Source organism: Amblyomma americanum, chromosome 1 (genome assembly GCF_052857255.1).
Source record: "Amblyomma americanum isolate KBUSLIRL-KWMA chromosome 1, ASM5285725v1, whole genome shotgun sequence".
NCBI lineage: Eukaryota > Metazoa > Arthropoda > Arachnida > Ixodida > Ixodidae > Amblyomma > Amblyomma americanum.
The window spans coordinates 160,571,729-160,594,918 of NC_135497.1; the positions used below are offsets into that span (position 1 = coordinate 160,571,729).

Consider the following 23,190-nt stretch of genomic DNA (forward strand, 5'->3'; position numbering starts at 1 on the left):
CGCCTCAACGTGGTCGGTCAGGCCGCTGTCTGAGAGCGGAGGGACAGCCATCGAAAGTCGCACGCCATATGCCGCGGAACGCCGGTTTCAACGCGGCGCAGAACGCTGTTCCTCAAGTTACGACAGAAACATGGTTGCTTTCTATTTCGCACGAAGAACTCGTCGCCGACCCATCTTTTGACGACGAACTACTGTGCAAGAAATTTAGCGGAAACTGCGTTATGCGCTCCATGCATCCGCTGAGCAGACTTTGTGTGTTGCGCTCCATTTGAGGGGGAAATAAAATTTTCCGTTGCATTTCTCTACCCTAATAAACGGCACGCAAAAACGTTTCCCACTATATATTTCTTCATTTCATCTTATAATCAATTACGACGACTCAAAAGTCTAGAGGTTGTCGTCTGCTCTCGAGGACGACGGCGCTCCGTGTCACGCTATTGGCTGACGCTCGTGCAGACGAGTGCAGCGCCTTCACGTCGTGGCTTTAGCACCGCCCTCCACTCGCCTACACGAGCCTTCACGGAGTGTAGCTCAGTGTAGGTTAAAAAAAATAGCCCTAACATAAAGCATAATGTCTGGCAACATGCTTGCGTTTACTGCGCGCAAACATGAATTTTCGGTACTATAACTCTCGGTTAGCTATTGAAGCGTCCTTAATCATGATCGTGTGTGATTTCTGGCAGCGTGAAACCGCTTATGTGTTCGGATGGTCAGTCTCCAATGACGTGTTTCTGTACCGACGCGTTTTGAGATTCCAGAGGTGGTTTTCGGCTCTTGCTGTTCTCGACAGCCGCGGTGATGTGGTTCTACAGAGTGTTCCGTATTGAAGCGAAAAGCTTCACCACGCCAGCTTTTCGAGCCGTCAGCAGGGTAGCAAGTTTGACCTTGAATGTAGCTAGAGGTCAGCGTGGCCGCAAGTTTCACCTTGAATGTAACTAGAGGTCAAACCATGAGCATAACTGGTGGTAGTCAGGTTCGACACATGACGTCAGCTACAGCAGCGGCACCAGCGGCTGTTACACCAACTATCTCGAATTTGACCTTGATCTTCGATCCGCCGCGGTGGCTCAGTGGCGCTCGGCTACTGATCCGGAGTTGCCGGGTTCGAACCCGACCGCGGCGGCTGCGTTTTTATGGAGGAAAAACGCTAAGGCGCCCGTGTGCTGTGCGATGTCAGTGCACGTTAAAGATTCCCAGGTGGTCGAAATTATTCCGCAGCCCTCCCACTACGGCACCTCTTTCTTCCTTTCTTCTTTCACTCCCCTCCTTTATCCCTTCCCTTACGGCGCGGTTCAGGTGTCCAACGATATATGAGGCAGATACTGCGCCATTTCCTCCCCCCCCAAAAAAAAATTAATAATAATAATAAAAGAGAAGTATGGGAATGATTGAAAAACAAATACAGACAGCGGCAACAACAGTTCAGAATTATGCACGGGCGTGTGGACTAACCTGCTTTTCCTAAAAATCTGAACTCATAGTCTTCCGTCAACGCAAGAATCAGGCCACCACCGGCATCCACGTTGACAGCTCACCCATCAAGGAAGTTCAGACCCTCAAGATACTGGGTCCGTACATAAATAACAACGGCAACAACCTCCTCACCCTCTAGAAACTCCTGCTTGTGAGCGAGCAAGTATAATAATAATAATAATAATAATAATAATAATAATAATAATAATAATAATAATAATAATAATAATAATAATAATAATAATAATAATAATAATTGACCTTCGGTCAGGCGGGAAAGCGTCTCCCGGCATCACATGCGCAGGCCATGAAAGTGGGCCCTCCGCCGCCCAGGAGTGCTCTGCTGTGCGACTCCCGCGCCGCCCTCAGCCGCCTGCAATCTAACGGCCGCGGTACTCCACTAGTGCGGGAAATTCGCTCGCGCATCGAGCGCCTCGCGCAGAGAGGTTGTGCCGTGCGTGCACAGTGGGTGCCCGGTCACTGCGGCATCGCCGGCAACGAAGCTGACGACCTCGCGACCGCTGCACACCAACTACCTGCCAGCGATCTGCCCCTTGCGCTGGAGGACGTGCGTGCGGCCATCCACGACCATCTCCGAAAGCAGCACCCCGACCCACGCATCGCGGGAGGTGAGCGCATCGACAGTGTCACCGGCTGTCGCGCACTTTCACAACGTGCAATGATCCTCCGCGCGCGCATTGGCTGCGTGTGGCCCGGGGAACGACGGGTGCGTCACGGAATCGCGACGAGTGATGTGTGTGACGGATGCGGTGCAGTGGAAACACTAGAACACCTGCTCCTTCACTGTGCCGCGTTCGCCGATGCTCGTCGCGATATGCTCGCGGCCTATAGGGCGCAGGGCATACTACCAGACTCTATCAAGACGCTATTGTGGCCGCAGGGCAGTGCGCGCACTCGTGAGCGAACTTTGGTGAGCCTCTGTGCATTCCTCGAGCACACGGGCTTGACGTCCCGTCTGTTCTCCGTCAGGTAGTTACACGCAGTGACACAACGCTCCGCGAGTTCTACCTTGAACGATTAGTAACTGGACGCCCCACTCCAGTTGTAACCAACACAGTGCTGTGCGCGTGTGTGATTTAATTCCTCTAAAATGAACTAATCACGCGCACAACCTGGACACATTTCTTATTGTATAAACAGTTTGTACATATTTCTTCTCCCCCTATCCTCTCTTCCTGTCCCCTCACCTCTTTCATTTCATTTCTTCATTCTGCCTGCTGTCCCTTATTTCCGCTGCCCCAGCTCAGGTGCTTCAGTATCGATGGCAGATGCCGGGGCTAGCAAAAATCTTTTCCTTCCTTTTTACTATTATTTTTAATAAAACCACTACCACCACCATAAAACGCCGGTGTACTTTGATGCGTTCAGCGGAACGCTAGGTGTCATCAATGCGATGCCTGCCGTGGAGGGCGCGAGATGTGCGCTCCGTCACCGCGTTGCGGAGAGAAGGAAAGGGGGCATCCCAAGCGTGCTGCCTACTCCCTCTGTGACGTCACACATCCTGACCGAGCGGAGTGGAAAAGCGCCTGCTGGAATCCCATGCGCAGGGCATCAAAGTGGGTTCTGCATAAAACGCCGGTGCACTTCGATGCGTTCAGCCTAACGCTAGGTGTGTTTGATGCGACGCCTGCCGTGGGGACCGCCAGTCGCTTGACCACAAACGTAGCCAGGGATATGCAGCTTTTTGCTTTCGACCATGGTTAAACAGGGCTAAACCACCAGCATTTTTTTATCTGGCTGGGTAGAAAAAATTATCCTGGGAAAACCTGCCTGTTCGAGCTCAAGCACAGACCATAGGGCAGCTTATGACGGTTAAACAACGGAACTCGCCTGAATTGTCCGGAATTGGCGTAAAACTGCTGTTGTCTGTGGTAAGAATTTTCGTCTAGGTGAGCCGAGCAGCAGATTTGACTGGCTGCGCCATCTCGGTACTGCAAGATCTACCCTAGCTCTTAGCAGAGATATTCGTTTCTTCGCAGTTCGCCAGATGACGCAGCCTTTCAAATCGGCTATCCCACTCGCTTCTATGAAAATTCTGCGCGCAGACGACTCTAGTTTTTCACCGATTCCGGGGTAGTCCAGGCAAGTTCCGACGTTAAATTATTTATCGGAAAACGTAGGCTGTCGTAAGCTATCCTGTGGTCTGTGCTTGAGCCAAAATAGACCAATGGTTTGCGCAGAATTTTTTTTAGAACTCGGACAGATAAATACAAAACACCCATTACATTGAGCTCATGAGTCGGCTTGAAAGTTGCGGCTGAGCCGCACTGCCGCTGTGCCTGTGCTCAGGAAGTGACGTCAAATACTACACGAGTGGCACGTCAACTTGCACTTAAGCCGAACGTGCGAAACATTCGCAGAGGGTCGTTGCTCTTTCCGCCCACTGTTCACCGTGGCCTCCGAGACTGTCGACAATTTCAGAGGCCATTCTTACGAGCGGCCGACACCAACGACTACGGTCAGCTATTTGTATAGCAAGCAACAACCTCGTCAGTAACAGCGCGCAGGACCGGCGTTCATAGAAACAGTTTGAAATGCGGAAACCACGAGCATGCTCGTGAAATAGTGCAATTGTGCTTGTGGAGGCTTGTCAGACACACCACGGCGTAATGCTTGCCGGTTTCGATGCATACGCTTTAGAGCAGCTAGAGTAACTTCCGAAACTATCTTCCTACGATTCTCAATTCAATCTCAGCTCCCCACATTATCGCTTTATTGATATATCTTTTAACCTACGCTCACGTTGACAAAAATTACGATGTCATAAAGTGCACCCATGCCGGATGAACCGCATCTGTCGTTTGCTGCACTGAAATATTCACAAAACTAATTTTTTCATAAGAGCAAGGCAGATGGCTCGCCAGTCGGTGGCTGCTTGATTGCAGCGCGAATAAATGCATTGCAGCCGCTACAATATTCAACGTTTCTTTAAAATATGCCCACTTATGGTGCTTCGTCTGTTTTTTCTCTTCGTCGATGTTTCCTATCGGCCACTGTGCAGTGAAATTGTCCGCGCCAACAGCGTCGTCTGCCCGCGACGTCTGCTAGCGCGCGCCGCACGACGGGATTGTACCGCGCTCTACCGGCTCCATCGTCGGTCTCCACGGTGCGATGTGGCACGCACTCGTGTCGTACTCGTCCCAGCCGAACTTATGGCACTGCACGAGTGGCATCCAGCCGAACGTGGGGCACCGCACGAGTGCGTGGAAAACTCCACGAGTGCCGTCAGCCGAAGACACCATTAGTTTTCAGGTGTCAGTGTGGGCATGCGTGCATCATGGCGAACCTATGGAAACTTCGTCTGCGAAGTTTCCAGAAGCATATATGAAGAGAAACACAGTAAGATTTTTTTTAGCTCATTTTATTTATTTGCAGCGGAAAAATTAAAAATCAATAGCGGCATCCCGCGGTTCTTGCAGTGCCTGCATAAAAGGAATGAAAAAATGGCAGTGGCTTAGCTCGGCTATGCCAGGATATATGTAGCGAAAGCGCAGTTTCACACTTGCGCACGTGTGAAACTCCCCGGTTGGCCTTGTTCACATATTCCACAACGTATGAAGCACAGGCATAAACGTCCAGTATGACCTGTAGGTCCATGTTTGATTTCAGCACCGAGGCTATCCAAGGATTGAACGGGTCGCGTCACTCTTACGCCTATTCTCTAGGCTAACGGCACGTTGTTCTTCGGATTCTGGAGCCCACCGCTGAAGTCTCTTGTTCGCATTCCATCGTTCATCACGGGCCGTCTTCAGTGAAGCAGGACTCAGGTCTCTCCTCCGGCTGCTGTCGCTGCTGATAGCGGTTGAGACACCGAACGTTAAACGTGCCTGTCTCGCGGCGGCATATTCACGGCGGCGTTTAGCCAGTCGTCCGGCGCGCTGTTCGTCTGATTCCTGGGCGATTCGTTTCCTCTTCATCTCGTTCCGATGTCGATTCCAGGCCACCTCCAGCTTATCAGAATTGTCGCCGTCCATACTGTCGCCTCAACTGTGGTTGCGGCGCATGCCAGCTCTCCTTTTCAGTCCTGTGACATCTTATCACGCATACGACGCAGCTGTCGAAGCGAGCGGAGGCGAGCGCAACGACGAGGAATGCGGTGTCCCGTCCTATACAAACGGCGGCGGCGGCGAGTGGAGCGGTGTGATGTCATGCCAGATGGCGCGGCGAGCGCGCGAAGCACAGTAACCTTCCGCGATGAGGCGCGCGTTGTGACGTCACGTGCCTCGGTGGAGTACCGCCACGGCGAAATCGCGAGCTTGCGGCCAATAAAGCTTTCGCTTTGAAGCGTAAATTACCGTAATGCACAACCACCCGATCACAGCAGCAACTTAGGTTCAGCGATGTTGCAGACGGCAAGACGTCACGCCGTCTTGATGGTTCAGCACGGCACTGAGCGCGCATTGTGCAGCTAGTGAGTGCATGCCACGGAAAGCCTTTAATGGCCCATACTCGCGGCGTCCGTCCTTCCGTCCCTGCCCTGGAACAGTGCCAGCTGTGGCCTTTCCCTCATGCATCGTCGCACATCCTCCTCCACCTCAGCCAAAAAAGGCGCGCAGCCAACCCCCTCTCAATGTTCGTTGGCGCCCGCGCGCAGCCTGAACAATTGTATTATAATTTGTAAATAAAGTATATATGCCCTAACCCCTATCTCTTTCCTACTATCCCCTCACCTCTTTCGTTTCACTTCTTCAAACTACCTGCTATCCTTTATTTCCGCTACCCCAGCTCAGGTGCCACCGATTAGTGATGGCAGATGCCGGGGTGAGCAAACATCTTTTACCTTCCTTTTGTTATTTTTAAATAAATAATCACTTACTACCCCCTCTCCCCACGCTACTCGGTGACCAGCGCCTTCTTTTCTCTACTCCTCACCCCCCCTCCCCCACACAGCGCAGCGACCATCCCCCCTGAACGAGAGAGATAACCGCACTTGCTGAAATGAAAATTGGGTTTTGGGAAAAGGAAATGGCGCAGTATCTGTTTCACATATCGGCCCACACCGGAAATGCGCCGTAGTGCATAGGATAGAGGAGGGAGTGAAAGAACAAAGGAAGGAAGAGGTGCCGTAGTCTAGGGCTCTGGAATAATTTACACCACCTGTGGATCTTTAACGTGCACTGACATCGCACGGCACACGGGCGCCTTAGCGTTTCGCCTCCATCGAAACACAGCCGCAGCGGTCAGGATCGAACCCAGAGATGCACGCGCAGTGTCCCCCTTTCCACTCCCAACAACAAGAATCCCAACTCGCTGCGCATAGCAACAGTAACGTCACTCGTGCTTCATATGGAGCCTGTGTGCGTGTCAGCGGCTGGCGCGGCGACGCTCCTTGGTCAGACGTCTCGTAAGGCAAGTGGTTCAGAAAGGCACCAAAGGGAGGCGGATTCCCCAGTACCAAACGCCAGAAAAAAACTGAAAGACACTTTGGCAATTCTAAAGAGTGTTCGGCGAAATCTGGCCATTCGACTTGGGTGACATGTGCAAAAAAATTGCCTGCGGTTTAGTTCTGGTTAACCCTAGTTGAATTGCGTAAGCTTCGTTTCCTCTGCACGTCGTCTACGCAGCGTCTCATTCCGACGCTCTCGAGAACTCAAACCGGTCTCTTCCGCAGTTGAAGAGTCACTCCGCAACGTGGCACAACTTATAGCCGCATCTTCGTTACGACGCTTCTCGAGCTGTGCGGCGCGTTCTTCTGGCGTGTCCCTCGCTTCGTTCTATCGTTGTTACGTCCCTTTCGCGCTCTCCAAAAAGACTACAATACACTCAGGCGAAGCGCATATATATATATATATATTGAGATTTCTGGCAGCTGATTTGGTCAATATAATATAAAATCACCAGAAATTGAAGAAACATAACAGGATTTATTTCACGACGTTTCGGCTGCAGGACCAGGCTGGTCCTCCAGCCGAAACGTCGTGAAATAAATCCTGTTATGTTTCTTCAATTTTTGTTATTATATAAATAAATAAATATATATATATATATATATATATATATATATATATATATATATATATATATATATATATATATATATATATATAATACCTTCCGCGAGGCGAAACCTCCTCTCCCTCTACCTAAGCGGAGCACATCTGGAGGAGCGAGTGGCGCTGGCAACGGCGTCGCCATCTGTTAGAGCGCGGCTGCGGTGTTGCTAGGCAACGGCGGCTGAAGGTCGTACGTCGGCCACGGCATACGGCTGAAGTCCGCGACCAGCCGAAATGGCTCGCAGGTTGGCGTAGTAAAGCTGTCGCTTAAAAAAAAGACATGGGCATAGTCAGTCGAATGGACACAGCCTTTCGCTGAACACACTGAAAAATTTCCAGTGTATTTCAATTTTTCCCCTCCGTTCCCTTTCACCCTCTAGATGAATGCAAAACGCCGTGTTGTGCGTGCAGGCTAGCTGCCTTTCATTTACCATCGGCGATCGACGGCTGTAACGGCCGCCTTCTGTCACTGCAAAGCCATGCGTAGTTGCGTACAATAACTAATTCTTCTTTAAATACACCTCCGGCCTTCACGGCGCAGGAAAGAGTATCCGAACTATTCCTGCTATTTATTAAAGTTTACTGCGTAAACAAGACAGCTTTTAATTACCCTTTTACAGTGGAATTCGATGCGCAACTAAACTCGTGGCTGGAAATTTCTTTTCTCGCGTTGGCCGTCTTCCATTTTTCGTAAGAGGGCATCAGCGCCGCTCTGTGGCGCTGCTGGACACTTCGCTGCGCGACCGTAACGCAGTGACATCTGCCGCCGCTCACAGCCACAACCGAACCGACATCCGCTTCCGGTGTATCGAAAAACCAGCTGTGGCCGCTGCGGCAGATTCTCACGCTTTTCATTATAACACAAACTCGGAATACGGACCGTGGGCTCAGAAGTCAGCGATCCTCCTTTGTCCAGCGCAGAGGTGCGTTTCTTTCTAGGTTTTTTTTTCGGATATGTTTTGATCACTCATTAAGCTCCCCGAAAGCGCAAACTTCCTGTGTTCCGGCGTAGTCAAGCGGTTACGATACCTGGCTTCCACCCAGGAGACCCGGGTTCGAACCCCGGCGCCGGAGTTTGGTCTCATGGTGTAATGGTTAGCACTCTGGACTCTGAATCCAGCAATCCGAGTTCGAATCTCGGTGGGACCAGCGTTTTTTTTTTGTTCCCGGGTTCGAACCCCGGCGTCGGAGTTTAGTCTCATGGTGTAATGGTTAGCACTCTGGACTTTGAATCCAACAATCCGAGTTCGAATCTCGGGGGGACCAGCGTTTTTTTTTCTCGTTCTTTTTTTGCCACATTTGGGTTGTTTGAGCGAATGCTTTCCAAAATATATATAAATAGTGAGTTCGAAACAAAAGAAAATTATTTTCACAGCCAAAATCTCGGCCGAGGGGCAAGTCAGCTTTGAAGCGCTGCAGAGCGATGAAATGCGGCCCTTTTTTGAGTACAAAGCCGAAACTAATCACGTAAGGCACGCAAGAAACCCGGTACACACGCAGCGTCCACAGTTCACCTGTTGCAGTGCCTACGGGGCCCAAATGGGACCGCGGCGGCTGCATTTCCATTCCACCTGGTGGTAGTGGTTTTATTAAAAATAATAGTAAAAAGGAAGGAAAAGATTTTTGCTAGCCCCGGCATCTGCCATCGATACTGAAGCACCTGAGCTGGGGCAGCGGAAATAAAGGACAGCAGGCAGAATGGAGAAATGAAATGAAAGAGGTGAGGGGACAGGAATAGAGGACAGGGGGAGAAGTAATATGTACAAACTATTTACACAATGAGTAATGTGTCCAGGTTGTGCGCGTGATTAGTTCATTTTAGAGGAATTAAATCACACACGCGCACAGCACTGTGTAGGTTACAACTGGAGTGGGGCGTCCAGTTATTAATCGTTCAACGTAGAACTCGCGGAGCGTTCGGTCACTGCGTGTAACTACCTGACGGAGAACAGACGGGACGTCAAGCCCGTGTGTTCGAGGAATGCACAGAGGCTCACCAAAGTTCGCTCACGAGTGCGCGCACTGCCCTGCGGCCACAACAGCGTCTTGATGGAGTCTGGTAGTATGCCCTGCGCCCTATAGGCCGCGAGCATATCGCGACGAGCATCGGCGAACGCGGAGCAGCGAAGGAGCAGATGTTCTAGTGTTTCCACTGCACCGCATCCGTCACACACATCACTCGTCGCGATTCCGTGACGCACCCGTCGTTCCCCGGGCCACACGCAGCCAATGCGCGCGCGGAGGATCATTGCACGTTGCGACCGTGTAAGTGCGCGACAGCCGGTGACACTGTCGATGCGCTCACCTCCCGCGATGCGTGGGTCGGGGTGCTGCTTTCGGAGATGGTCGTGAATGGCCGCACGCACGTCCTCCAGCGCAAGGGGCAGATCGCTGGCAGGTAGTTGGTGTGCAGCGGTCGCGAGGTCGTCGGCTTCTTCGTTGCCGGCGATGCCGCAGTGACCGGGCACCCACTGTGCACGCACGGCACAACCTCTCTGCGCGAGGCGCTCGATGCGCGAGCGAATTTCCCGCACTAGTGGGGTACCGCGGCCGTTAGATTGCAGGCGGCTGAGGGCGGCGCGGGAGCCATTCCACCTGAGAACAACAACTACCAGGGCATGCACTTTCGTTTTCTTCGTCGCTCTCAGAAATAACGACCACGCAGTCGGCGGCGTCTATCACTCCCTTGGACCAAGTGGCGAGCAAAAAAAAAAAGACGCGGTACAGTAGCGCGAGCAGTCCCATTTGGTCACCGTAGGCACTGCAGCAAGTCATCAGTGGACGGTGCGTTAGTACCGGGTTTCCTGCGTGCCTTACGCGATTAGTTTTTACTTTGTGCTCAAAAAAAGGGCCGGATTTAATCGCCCTGCATCGCTTCAAAGCTGACTTTAGCCTCGGCTGACAGTTTGGCTGTGAAAATATTTTTCTTTTCTTTCTAACTCACTATTTATGTGTATTTTGGAAATCATTCGCTCAAACAACCTAATGTGGCAAAAAACGAGCTGAACGAAAAAAAAAAACGTTGGTCCCACCGAGACTCGAACTCGGATAGCCGGATTCAAAGTCCAGAGTGCTAACCATTACACCATGAGACCAAACTCCGGCGCCGGGATTTGAACCCGGGTATCCTGGGTGAAAGCCAGGTATCTTAACCACTAGACCACGCCGGAACACAGGAAATCTGTGCTTTCGGGAGCTTAATGAGCGGTCAAAACATACACGCAAAAAAAACCTAACAAGAAACGCACATCTATGCTGGACAACCAGGATTGCTGAATTCTGAGTCCACGGTCCGTATTCCGAGTTTGTGTCATAATAAAAAGCGTCAAAATCTACCACGGCGGCCACAACTGGTTGGTTGAAACACCGGAAGCGGATGTCGGTTCGGTTGTTACTGTGAGCGGCGGCAGATGTCACTGCGTTGCGGTCGCGGCAGCGAAATGTCCAGCCACGCCACAGAGCGGCGCTGATGCCCTTTGACGAAAAATGAAACGCGGGCCAACGCGGGAGAAGACATGGTCAGCCACAAGTTTAGTTGCGCATCGAAATCCACTGTAAAATGGTAATTAAAAGCTGTCTTGTTTACGCTGTAGACTTTAATAAATAGAGCAATAGTTCGGATACTCTTTTCTGCGCCGTGAAGGCCGGAGGTGTAATTAAAGAATTAGTTATTGTACGCAACTACGGATGGCTTTGCAGTGACAGAAGGCGGCTGTTACAGCCGTCGATAGTCTATGGTAAATAAAAGGCAGCTAGCCTGCACGCACAACACGGCGTTTTACATTTATCTAGAGGGTGAAAGGGAAGGGAGAGGTAAAAATTCAGACACTTTGGAATTTCTTCAGTGTGTTCGGCGAAAGGCTGTGGCCATTCGACGGACTATGCCCATGTCTTTTTTTTAAGCGAAAGCTTTACTACGCCAGCGTGCGAGCCACTTCGGCTGGTCGCGCACTTCAGCCGTATGCCGTGGCCGACGTACGACCACCGCCGCGCTCCAACAGATGGCGCCGCCGTCGACGCCGTTGCCATCGCCACTCGCTCCTCCAGATGTGCTCCGCTGAGGAAGAGGGAGAGGAGGTTTCGCCTCGCGGGAGGTTTATATATATATATATATATATATATATATATATATATATATATATATATATATATATATATATATATATATATATATATATATATATATATATATATATATGCGCTTCGCCTGAGGGTATTGTAGTCTTTTTGGAGAGCGCGAAAGAGACGCAACAGCGACAGAACGAAGCGAGGAAGAGACAACGCGCTCAAGGTACGAAATAAGAACGCGCCGCACGACTCGAGAAGTGTCGTAACGAAGATGCGGCTAGAAGCCGTGCCACGTCGCGGAGTGACTCCAACTGCGGAAGAGATCGGTTTGAGTTCTCGAGAGCGTCGGAATTAGACGCTGTGTAGACGACGTGCCGAGGAAACGAAGCTTTCGAAATTCAACTAGGGTTATAACCAGAGCTAAACCACAGCCAATTTTTTTTCCAAATGTCACCCCAGTCGAATGGCCACAGATTTCACCGAACACACTTTAGAATTTCGAAAGTTCTTTAAACTTTTTTTCTGGCGTTTGGTATTGAGGAATCCGGCTTCCTTTGGTGCTTCTCTGAACCGCTTGCCGTGGAATCACTGGGCCGCTTGGGAGCCATCCGACTGACTCGACTGCAACGAGTCGTCTGACGAAGGAGCGTCGCCGCGCGTGCCGCTGACGCGCGCACTGGGTCCATCTGGAGCACGAGTGACGTTACTGTTGCTATGCGCAGCGAGTTGACATTCTTGTTGGGAGTGGTACCCGCCGCGGTGGATCAGTGGTTAGGGCGATCGGCTTCTGTTCCGGAGTTCCCAGGTTCGAACCAGACCGCGACGGCTGCGTTTTTATGGAGGCAAAACGCTAAGGCGCCCATGTGCTGTGCGATGTCAGTGCACGTTAAAGATACGCAGGTGGTCGAAATTATTTCGGAGCCCTCCACTACGGCACCTCTTCGTTCCTTTCTTTTTCAATCTCTCCTTTATCCCTTTCCTTACGGCGCGGTTCAGGTGTCCAACGATATATGCGACAGATACTGCGTCATTTCCTTTCACCAAAAACCAAATATTATTGTTGGGAGCGGAAAGGGGGACACAACGCATGCATTTCCGGGTTCGAACCCGACCGCGGCGGCTGCGTTTCGATGGAGGCGAAACGCTTAGGCGCCCGTGTGCTGTGCGATGTCAGTGCACGTTAAAGATCCCCAGATGGTCGAAATTATTCCGGAGCCCTCTACTACGGTACCTCTTTCTTCCTTTCTTCTTTCACTCCCTCCTTTATCCCTTTACTTACGGCGCGGTTGCGGTGTCCGACGATATGTGAGACAGATACTACGGCTTTTCCTTTCCCCCCCAAAAAATTTTCTCTTTCATTTTTTCCGCTTGTGGTAGATAGTTGACACAGGCTGCGGCTTACTGCAGGCGCCGAAATGGAAATGAAAATTGGTTTTGGGGGGAAGGAAATGGCGCAGTATCAGTCTCACATATCGGCGGATACCGGAACCGCACCGAAAGGGAAAGGATAAAGGTGGGATTGAAAGAAGAAAAAGGTGCCGTAGTGGAGGGCTGCGGAAGTAATTTCGACCTCCTGGGGATCTTTTACGTGGACTGACATCGAACAGCACACGGGCGCCTTCGCGTTTCGCCTCCATCGAAACGCAGCCGCCGCGGTACGAGGTGGATTGATGACAGGCTATACGATCGGTGGCGATATCAGGAGTGAGAAGTAACCTGCAAAACAAGGAAGGGATGGCGTCATCGGCTATATAGTTCCATCTCTGCCGCAGCCGATTACCGCAATACCAAGCAGGCTATTCTCTCTGATACTTGTAGAAAACGTTATTAAACCGTAGATATCTGAGTCTCGCGTTGACCTAACATCGACATCCTCGTGCCAGACAGCCATTCGAGCCGTCCACACGTTATGCAGAAGCATAAACATACTATGGAACACGCCCCCTCGTTTTCTACAGGAAGCAGATGTATTCCATGCGGTGTAATTGGAAGATCTTTCAAATTTCGTTCCAAATTGTCCCTCTGATAGATATCTTTCGAACAGTCACACATAGCCTGCCGGAACAGAGGAATGCTGCAAGCGGGAGCAAAATAGGTCGACAAAACATTATACACCAGGCGTCTAATTCAGCGAGCACTTTCACAAACTCCTAAACGTATAGTGACCGAAATCGAAAGGAAATATTTTCAGGGGCATACTATTAGCCGCGTCGGACGTCAGTCATTCCATAAATCATACGAATCAGCTAGTCAAATAATTACTATTTACTGATTAACATTCAAAATAAAAAAATTCTGGTGGATGCAATGTCGATGGCGAGTTCGTAGGCACAGAAAAGATGATGCGTGTCAATTATAAGAAACGAAGAGAGAGTTGTTCTCTAATCCCTGTAGCGCGAATTGTATCACGGCATAGCCATTCCACCTGGTGGTAGTGGTTTTATTAAAAATAATAGTAAAAAGGAAGGAAAAGATTTTTGCTAGCCCCGGCATCTGCCATCGATACTGAAGCACCTGAGCTGGGGCAGCGGAAATAAAGGACAGCAGGCAGAATGGAGAAATGAAATGAAAGAGGTGAGGGGACAGGAATAGAGGACAGGGGGAGAAGTAATATGTACAAACTATTTACACAATAAGTAATGTGTCCAGGTTGTGCGCGTGATTAGTTCATTTTAGAGGAATTAAATCACACACGCGCACAGCACTGTGTAGGTTACAACTGGAGTGGGGCGTCCAGTTATTAATCGTTCAACGTAGAACTCGCGGAGCGTTCGGTCACTGCGTGTAACTACCTGACGGAGAACAGACGGGACGTCAAGCCCGTGTGTTCGAGGAATGCACAGAGGCTCACCAAAGTTCGCTCACGAGTGCGCGCACTGCCCTGCGGCCACAATAGCGTCTTGATGGAGTCTGGTAGTATGCCCTGCGCCCTATAGGCCGCGAGCATATCGCGACGAGCATCGGCGAACGCGGAGCAGCGAAGGAGCAGATGTTCTAGTGTTTCCACTGCACCGCATCCGTCACACACATCACTCGTCGCGATTCCGTGACGTACCCGTCGTTCCCCGGGCCACACGCAGCCAATGCGCGCGCGGAGGATCATTGCACGTTGCGACCGTGTAAGTGCGCGACAGCCGGTGGCACTGTCGATGCGCTCACCTCCCGCGATGCGTGGGTCGGGGTGCTGCTTTCGGAGATGGTCGTGAATGGCCGCACGCACGTCCTCCAGCGCAAGGGGCAGATCGCTGGCAGGTAGTTGGTGTGCAGCGGTCGCGAGGTCGTCGGCTTCTTCGTTGCCGGCGATGCAGCAGTGACCGTGCACCCACTGTGCACGCACGGCACAACCTCTCTGCGCGAGGCGCTCGATGCGCGAGCGAATTTCCCGCACTAGTGGGGTACCGCGGCCCTTAGATTGCAGGCGGCTGAGGGCGGCGCGGGAGCCATTCCACCTGAGAACAACAACTACCAGGGCATGCACTTTCGTTTTCTTCGTCGCTCTCAGAAATAACGACCACGCAGTCGGCGGCGTCTATCACTGCCCTTGGACCAAGTGGCGAGCAAAAAAAAAAAAAGACGCGGTACAGTAGCGCGAGCAGTCCCATTTGGTCACCGTAGGCACTGCAGCAAGTCATCAGTGGACGGTGCGTTAGTACCGGGTTTCCTGCGTGCCTTACGCGATTAGTTTTTACTTTGTGCTCAAAAAAAGGGCCGGATTTAATCGCCCTGCATCGCTTCAAAGCTGACTTTAGCCTCGGCTGACAGTTTGGCTGTGAAAATATTTTTCTTTTCTTTGTAACTCACTATTTATGTGTATTTTGGAAATCATTCGCTCAAACAACCTAATGTGGCAAAAAACGAGCTGAACGAAAAAAAAAAAACGTTGGTCCCACCGAGATTCGAACTCGGATAGCCGGATTCAAAGTCCAGAGTGCTAACCATTACACCATGAGACCAAACTCCGGCGCCGGGATTTGAACCCGGGTATCCTGGGTGAAAGCCAGGTATCTTAACCACTAGACCACGCCGGAACACAGGAAATCTGTGCTTTCGGGAGCTTAATGAGCGGTCAAAACATACACGCAAAAAAAACCTAACAAGAAACGCACATCTATGCTGGACAACCAGGATTGCTGAATTCTGAGTCCACGGTCCGTATTCCGAGTTTGTGTCATAATAAAAAGCGTCAAAATCTACCACGGCGGCCACAACTGGTTGGTTGAAACACCGGAAGCGGATGTCGGTTCGGTTGTTACTGTGAGCGGCGGCAGATGTCACTGCGTTGCGGTCGTGGCAGCGAAATGTCCAGCCACGCCACAGAGCGGCGCTGATGCCCTTTGACGAAAAATGAAACGCGGGCCAACGCGGGAGAAGACATGGTCAGCCACAAGTTTAGTTGCGCATCGAAATCCACTGTAAAATGGTAATTAAAAGCTGTCTTGTTTACGCTGTAGACTTTAATAAATAGAGCAATAGTTCGGATACTCTTTTCTGCGCCGTGAAGGCCGGAGGTGTAATTAAAGAATTAGTTATTGTACGCAACTACGGATGGCTTTGCAGTGACAGAAGGCGGCTGTTACAGCCGTCGATAGTCTATGGTAAATAAAAGGCAGCTAGCCTGCACGCACAACACGGCGTTTTACATTTATCTAGAGGGTGAAAGGGAAGGGAGAGGTAAAAATTCAGACACTTTGGAATTTCTTCAGTGTGTTCGGCGAAAGGCTGTGGCCATTCGACGGACTATGCCCATGTCTTTTTTTTAAGCGAAAGCTTTACTACGCCAGCGTGCGAGCCACTTCGGCTGGTCGCGCACTTCAGCCGTATGCCGTGGCCGACGTACGACCACCGCCGCGCTCCAACAGATGGCGCCGCCGTCGACGCCGTTGCCATCGCCACTCGCTCCTCCAGATGTGCTCCGCTGAGGACGAGGGAGAGGAGGTTTCGCCTCGCGGGAGGTATATATATATATATATATATATATATATATATATATATATATATATATATATATATATATATATATATATATATATATATATCTGTGTGTGTGTGTGTGTGTGTCGGTGCGTGCGTGTGTGTGCTTCTCATCAGTGTATTGTAGTCTTTTTGGAGAGCGTGAAAGAGACGCAACAACGACAGAACGTGCTCAAGAGACGCCAGAAGAACGCGCCGCACGACTCGAGAAGCGTCGTAACGAAGATGCGTTGCCATCGCCACTCGCTGCTCCAGATGTGCTCCGCTGAGGTAGAGGGAGAGGAGGTGTCGCCTCGCGGTAAGTATATATATATATATATATATATATATATATATATATATATATATATATATATATATATATATATATATATATATATATATGTGTGTGTGTGTGTGTGTGTGTGTGTGTGTGTGTGTGTGTGTGTGTGTGTGTGTGTGTGTGTGTGTGTGTGTGTGCTTCCCATCAGTGTATTGTAGTCTTTTTGGAGAGCGTGAAAGACGCAACAACGACAGAACGCGCTCAAGAGACGCCAGAAGAACGCGCCGCACAACTCGAGAAGCGTCGTAACGAAGATGCGGCTAGAAGAAGTCGTGCCACGTCGCGGAGTGACTCTTCGACTGCGGAAGAACCGCTTTGAATTATCGAGAGCGCCGGAATGAGACGCTGCGTAGACGACGTGCCGAGGAAACGAAGCTTTCACAATACAACTAGGGTTAACCAGAGCTAAACCACAGCCAATTTTTTAGAAGCGAAAAGCTTCACTACGCTAGTCAACACCGCGCTTCGCGCGAGCTGGCGTATGTCGGAGCACGAGTGACGTTACGCACGGTGCAGGTGGCCGCCGCCGACTCCGTCGCCTTTTCTCTCTCTCGCTTTCTAGTCAGACCTAGCCACAAGTGTTCCGCAACTGCGCAGCGCCACCCCTTTCCTCAAAATGCAACTTTCAGTTTTCAATTTCATCTTTCCCTCCTTCATTTATCCCTTCATTTACGGCACGGTTTGGGTGTCCACCGATATATGTGAGACGGTTACTGTGCCATTTCCTTTCCTCAAAAACCAAACAAAACGAGTGAGCCGACGGCGTTCATAGAATTCATTTGCGTTGACAACTTTGCAAAGGCTGTTCATTGTCACGAAAGGAAAGGCGCACAACCGGCTCCGTGGGTCAGTGGAGACCTCAATCTCGCTTTCATGTACATGGCGTTGGTGTCAAAAGCCTGCTTTTATTGCGTTCCGCACACTGGATAGGCAGCACGCCCTCCCTGCCACCCTGGGAGGTCGCTTGCAGTTAATGGTTGATGGCGAGAGATTGATCACCAAATGAACGCGGTGGGTTAGGTATTGCTGCAGTGCCGCATGTCAGCCACAACGCTGTCAGCGCTAATTCATTCATTCCACATCTCTCTCTCACCACGAATCAAAGCACGAATGAGGCGTCCACATATCCAGGGAGCCAGTTATGCGCCCTTCCTTTGCTCAAAGCCATCGCCGTCTAGAACATTGTCAACATCAACGCCAAAGAACACAGTGAACGCCGATATCTTTCGCTTTGTATATCCTGGATTAGGTGAGCTAATCCCCATTAATTGTTTGCACATGTCACCCCAGTCGAATGGTCACAGATTTTGCCGAACACACTTAGAATTTCCAAAGTGTCTGAATTTTTTCTGGCGTTTGGTATTGGGGAACCCGGCTCCTTTGGTGCTTCTCTGAACCGCTTGCCGTGGAATCGCTGGGCCGCTTGGGAACCATCCGACTCACTCGACTGCAACGAGACGTCTGACCAAGGAGAGTCGCCGCGCGTGCCGCTGACGCGCGCACTGGCTCCATCTGGAGCACGAGTGACATTACTCTGTCTATGCGCAGCGAGTTGAGATTCTTGTTGGTAGTTTAAAGGGGGAAACAGCGCGTGCATTTCCGGGTTCGAACTCGACCGCGGCGGCTGCATTTCGATGGAGGCGAAACGCTAAGGCGCCCGTGTGCTGTGCGATGTCAGTGCACGTTAAATATGGTCGAAATTATTCCGGAGCCCTCCACAACGGCACCTCTTTCTTCCTTTGTTCTTTCACTCCCCCCTCTAACCTCTGCATTACGGCGCAGTTCAGGTGTCGGCCGATATGTGAGACAGATGTTGCACCATTTCCTTTCTTCAAAAACCAATTATCATTTACGGTCTTGTGTGAGCGCCTTTAATGTCTTTTCGAAGAAAGCAATGTTTAACAAATGAGAAAAAATCCTCATACTGTGTGTGTGTGTGTCGGTATGGCTATCTATGGAAACCGCCAGTCGCTCGACCACAAACGTAGCCACGGAGATGCAGCTCTTCGCTTTCGACCAGGGTTAACCAGAGCTAAACCGCCAGCAATTTTTTCGTTTCGCCTCCATCGAAACGCGGCCGCCGCGGTCGGGATGGAACCCTGGTACTCCGGATCAGTAGCCGGGCACCATAACGAGCTACTGAACCAGCTACTAATCCGGAGTACCCGGGTTCGAACCCGACCGCGGCGGCAATCCCGTAATTTTTTGTCAGCGCTAATGCATGCAGCCCATATCTCTCTCTCACCACCACGACGTATACATGAAAGCGCGGCTGAGGCGTTCACTGCCCCAGAGAGCCAGTTATGCGCATTCCGTTCCTGAAAATCATCGGAGTCTAGAACCTTGCCAACGACAATGAACACATGCAATTAACGCCAACGGTCTATAGCTTCAGTGCCGCGTTTCTGCTGCAACGTTGTGAATGCCAATGTAAGCAGCGCCCATCTGTCACAACTGCCACGAAGGTTAAAGCGCGACTGAGGTGTCCACTGTACCAGGGAGCCAGTTATTAATGCGAAAGCATTTCTAGGCTATGTCGACGGGGTCGTGTCACCAAAGTGTGTCACCAGAATGTGTCCGCTGCAAGGCAAAGAAGGGAAAAAAGAATCGAAGAGGGGAAAATAGTGTATAGAGGCGGCAATGAGTTCACATTCCTCTAATGCGGGTTGCCGCAGTGATCTATAACGTTTTTTGCTTTCGAAGAAAATTGGTTAAAGCGCGAATGAGGTGTCCAACGTCCCAGGCGGCCAGTTATGCTCCTTTCCTTTCTTTTCGATTTTTTTTGCTTTCGAGGAAAATTTGAGTCCTTTTAAAAGTTCGTTTTGAGGAAAAGAAACCGCGCAATAACTGTCTCACATATGTCGGTGGAGACCCGATCCGCGCCGTAAGGTAGGGATAAACGTGGTTGAATAATGATTGCTTTTTTTTGGGAAATGAAATGGCGCAGTATCCGTCTCACATATCGTTGGACACCTGAACCGCGCCGTAAGGGAAGGGATAAAGGAAGGAGTGAAAGAAGAAAGGAAGAAATAGGTGCCGTAGTGGAGGGCTCCGGAATAATTTCGACCACCTGGGGATGCTTAACGTGCACTGACATCGCACAGCACACGGGCGCATTACCGTTTTGCCTCCATAAAAACGCAGCCGCCACGGTCGGGTTCGAACCCGGGAACTCCGGATCAGTAGTCGAGTGCCCTAACCACTGAGCCACTGCGGCAGGTAACGTGGTTGGGCTGAAGGTCGTTCACGGTCATTCTCTGGCCTACTCGATGACTGCTTTACCTAGCGTAGTGAAGCTTTTCGCTTCAAAAAATTCTGTGCGGTTTAGCAATAGTGTTGAACCTTGCTAGGCAGCGAAAGCTGTGGTGTATCGGGCAAGTAGACGCAGTTTGGCGTTTTTACCTTGAGTGCGTTCCGCACACTGTGTAGGCACACCCGCGGTGGCTCAGTGGTTAAGGCGCTCATCTACTGAGCCGGAGTACCCGGGTTCGAACCCAGCCGCGGCGACTGCGTTTCGGTGGAGGTGAAACGCAATCGAGGGCAGTTAGTTCTCCTTATTGGGCGGAACGCGAAAGCATGTGTTTCGAGGAAAGGAAAGGGCGTAGTAGCTCTCAGATCTCGATATCTCTGTGAACACCTCAACCCCGCGAATGCATCACCTCTGGCTCTGGGAAGGTCAAATTTAGCGACATGCGAAGAGCGGTTTTACATAGCGTAGTGAAGCTTTCGCTTCGAAAGAAAACGTAACTAGAGGAGACTAAGCTGAAACAGGCCTCAGGAAGCAAGTCACGGCTGCGTAAGCTGCTTAGTATTTTCTCCAAACACCAGAGGACACAAGCGTGAAAATAAATGTTCTTATTCGAGCGTACAAACTTCTTGGTGCTACGGATGATCGGTGTGCGCAAAACATTAGACATTTCACGTACACAAGAGAAACACAAGGACAGGTGTACGTGGATTGTCTGATGTTTTGCGCACATCGATCATGTGTAGTGTTATCATGCACCAACTAGGCCCAACAGAAGTGTTATTGAAGTTCTTGGTGCTAACATGCCACTGTTTTAACTTATACAGGGTGTCCAGGCTAAATTTAGCCGAGGGTTAAATAATATATTTGAGCTAGGCCAGGGAAACCACTTCCATACAGCTATCAGCCTGCTTGCGCATCTAGAAAATTTTTCGTACTGCTAATAATTATGGATTAATTAAGATATTTTTTTCTAAACGCGTATATATTGACTTTAGACAGCAGATGTGAATCGCAAAGTTGGAGAGCACTTTCAGAAATCCCCATTCCATTTACTTGCGATAAAGAAAGCCTCACGTGTATCTTTTTTCGAGCTCCCACGAAAGCACGCGAAATACAGAAAAAAAAATCACGGGACTAGCGCATTCGCACGCCAGGATTTAAGCCCCAACTCGATGAACACTTCCGAGGCGTGCACGCGAAGCGCCTACGCGCTAGCGGCGCGCCGCGACGGACGTCGAAAGCGGTGCGAATCTCCATGGCCAGTTGCTGGTGCGCGCTTGTGCTCACGTATCGCTCGCGCTGCCGTATCGTTGCTAGACTGCGTAGGCTAAAATCGGCCGACACGTTTTGACTACCACTTGAACCGTTTAGCTTTTTAAAGCGGCAGGAGAAGTAAATTCATTTATAAACTGAATTGTAGTTTGCAAAATAGGTTTTTATGCAAACGCGCACGCATCTCCTCGCAGTTTTCTTCGGTGTTTAGCGTAATCTGCAGCACCATCGACATAACATCGCTTCGATCCCAGCTCAGGCTGTTCAGCTCGTCGGTATTGCGCTCCTCTCTAAGCATAATTATTTGCAATAATGCTAGCGGTGTGTGCACGAAGACGAGTTTTACTGCTTGTGACAAGAACAGCACTTCTGCTCATTGTGAGGAGGAGGCAGGGGCGTCGCCAGCGGAGGCGGCACCACTGGTGGGTTCTGCCCGTGTTCGTGGCGCGCAAGCAAGAAGGTCTATATCACACTGCGGTAAGTACCTTCGTTTCATCTGTAAGTGTAAAAGGTCCGTGTAGAGTATTGAGAAGACATTTAGCGCAACAGTTCGGCGGCCTAATGGTTAAAACGTCCGACCCCTATGCCGTAGGTGCGCAGTTCGGTCGCCAGTGCTGCCGGGTACCCACTATGATACACTGGGTACAGAGGTACAGAGTTCCTTTCCCCCTGGTCTGGTGGTCGGCTTCTCTGCATTAATCTGCTTGGAAAATGTGCCTTTGACTGCACCTAGTGCAAACAAGAATGCTTTGTCCCGTGGGGCTATTTCATCAACGGTTTGATTGCGTCCACACAGTGCAGTCACTTATAGGTCCCCTAACGACAGCGGACGTAATCTAGCTAACAAGTTAAAGCCATGCAACAGCAAGTATTGCTACATTTTGTGGTGCTGTGCAGTGGTACGTGCTGACGGAATTCTAGCAGCAGGTACATTGTCGGCTGTGCTATGTGAAAAAGAAAAGTTCGCCGCTGTTGTAGCTGTGTCCAAAACGAACAGCAACTGCCACTCTGTGACAACGAATCCAAACTGAAACAAACATAACTGCTTGGATTTGAGGTGCAGTGGTTGTGACGTTCCTTGTGTGTGCTACGAGGGTCCGCGTTCGACGGCGCGGCGTAGACGGAGCCCCCAGTGGCGGCGAAAGCACAACCGGACCCCCTTTCATGTTTCTACTGTATATGGCTGCAAGCAACTTGAGTGAGATTGCTTTTGGGCCTGCCGCCGTGGACCGCACGGAGACGACCCAGATGACAGCGGCATCATCAATTACCGAGCCATACTCGTTGAGAGTGACGACCAGAACGAACGGGTTTAAGCCCAACCGGACCCCCTTTCCATAGTGTCGGCACGAGACGAACGCCGCCGCCGCCGCGGGGAGACGGGCGTTATCTTCCCCAATTGCCGTGGCCGTTCCAGGGGGGCCTCGTTTCGGCGGGCCTGGCCCCGTGGCAAGACGGCGGGCATCATCAATCAACCCTCCCGAGCACATCCCAGGACAAGGGACCACTTTCCCGGCCTTTTAGTGACCTCGCGTTCCGGCCTTGAGGGGCGAGTGTCATTTGATGGAGAACGGAGGCCGGTGACCCGCGGGAACAGCCAGCGGGCCAGAGCGCGCCTTACCACAGCCGACGCTATGCGCTACCTCGACGACAAACTTCTTTCCCTCGGACTCAACACGTGAGGGGGGCGAGGCCATAAGTGCGGTGGTGTGTTTGTGCGCCCAAGTGAAAGCCCTAGCCCCCCCCCCTCCGGCGTGGGCGTCCTCACCCTAGGGAGTGTGGGGATAAGAGGATATAAAAATCGACAAGGAGTACCGAAG

At 50.9% G+C, this 23,190-nt stretch overlaps 6 non-coding genes across 6 annotated transcripts; 2 read left to right on the forward strand and 4 right to left on the reverse strand.

Annotated features, from left to right (window-relative positions):
• Nucleotides 1-8,489: 8,489 nt before the first annotated feature.
• TRNAG-UCC (transfer RNA glycine (anticodon UCC)) lies at nucleotides 8,490-8,561 on the forward strand. Its single transcript has one exon. It is a non-coding gene; the product is annotated as a tRNA-Gly (tRNA).
• Nucleotides 8,562-8,564: 3 nt separating this feature from the next.
• On the forward strand, nucleotides 8,565-8,636 carry TRNAQ-CUG (transfer RNA glutamine (anticodon CUG)). Its single transcript has one exon. It is a non-coding gene; the product is annotated as a tRNA-Gln (tRNA).
• A 1,874-nt stretch (nucleotides 8,637-10,510) lies between these two features.
• On the reverse strand, nucleotides 10,511-10,582 carry TRNAQ-UUG (transfer RNA glutamine (anticodon UUG)). Its single transcript has one exon. It is a non-coding gene; the product is annotated as a tRNA-Gln (tRNA).
• Nucleotides 10,583-10,585: 3 nt separating this feature from the next.
• Nucleotides 10,586-10,657, reverse strand: TRNAE-UUC (transfer RNA glutamic acid (anticodon UUC)). Its single transcript has one exon. It is a non-coding gene; the product is annotated as a tRNA-Glu (tRNA).
• Nucleotides 10,658-15,436: 4,779 nt separating this feature from the next.
• On the reverse strand, nucleotides 15,437-15,508 carry TRNAQ-UUG (transfer RNA glutamine (anticodon UUG)). The gene has a single exon. It is a non-coding gene; the product is annotated as a tRNA-Gln (tRNA).
• A 3-nt stretch (nucleotides 15,509-15,511) lies between these two features.
• Nucleotides 15,512-15,583, reverse strand: TRNAE-UUC (transfer RNA glutamic acid (anticodon UUC)). Its single transcript has one exon. It is a non-coding gene; the product is annotated as a tRNA-Glu (tRNA).
• Nucleotides 15,584-23,190: the final 7,607 nt, after the last annotated feature.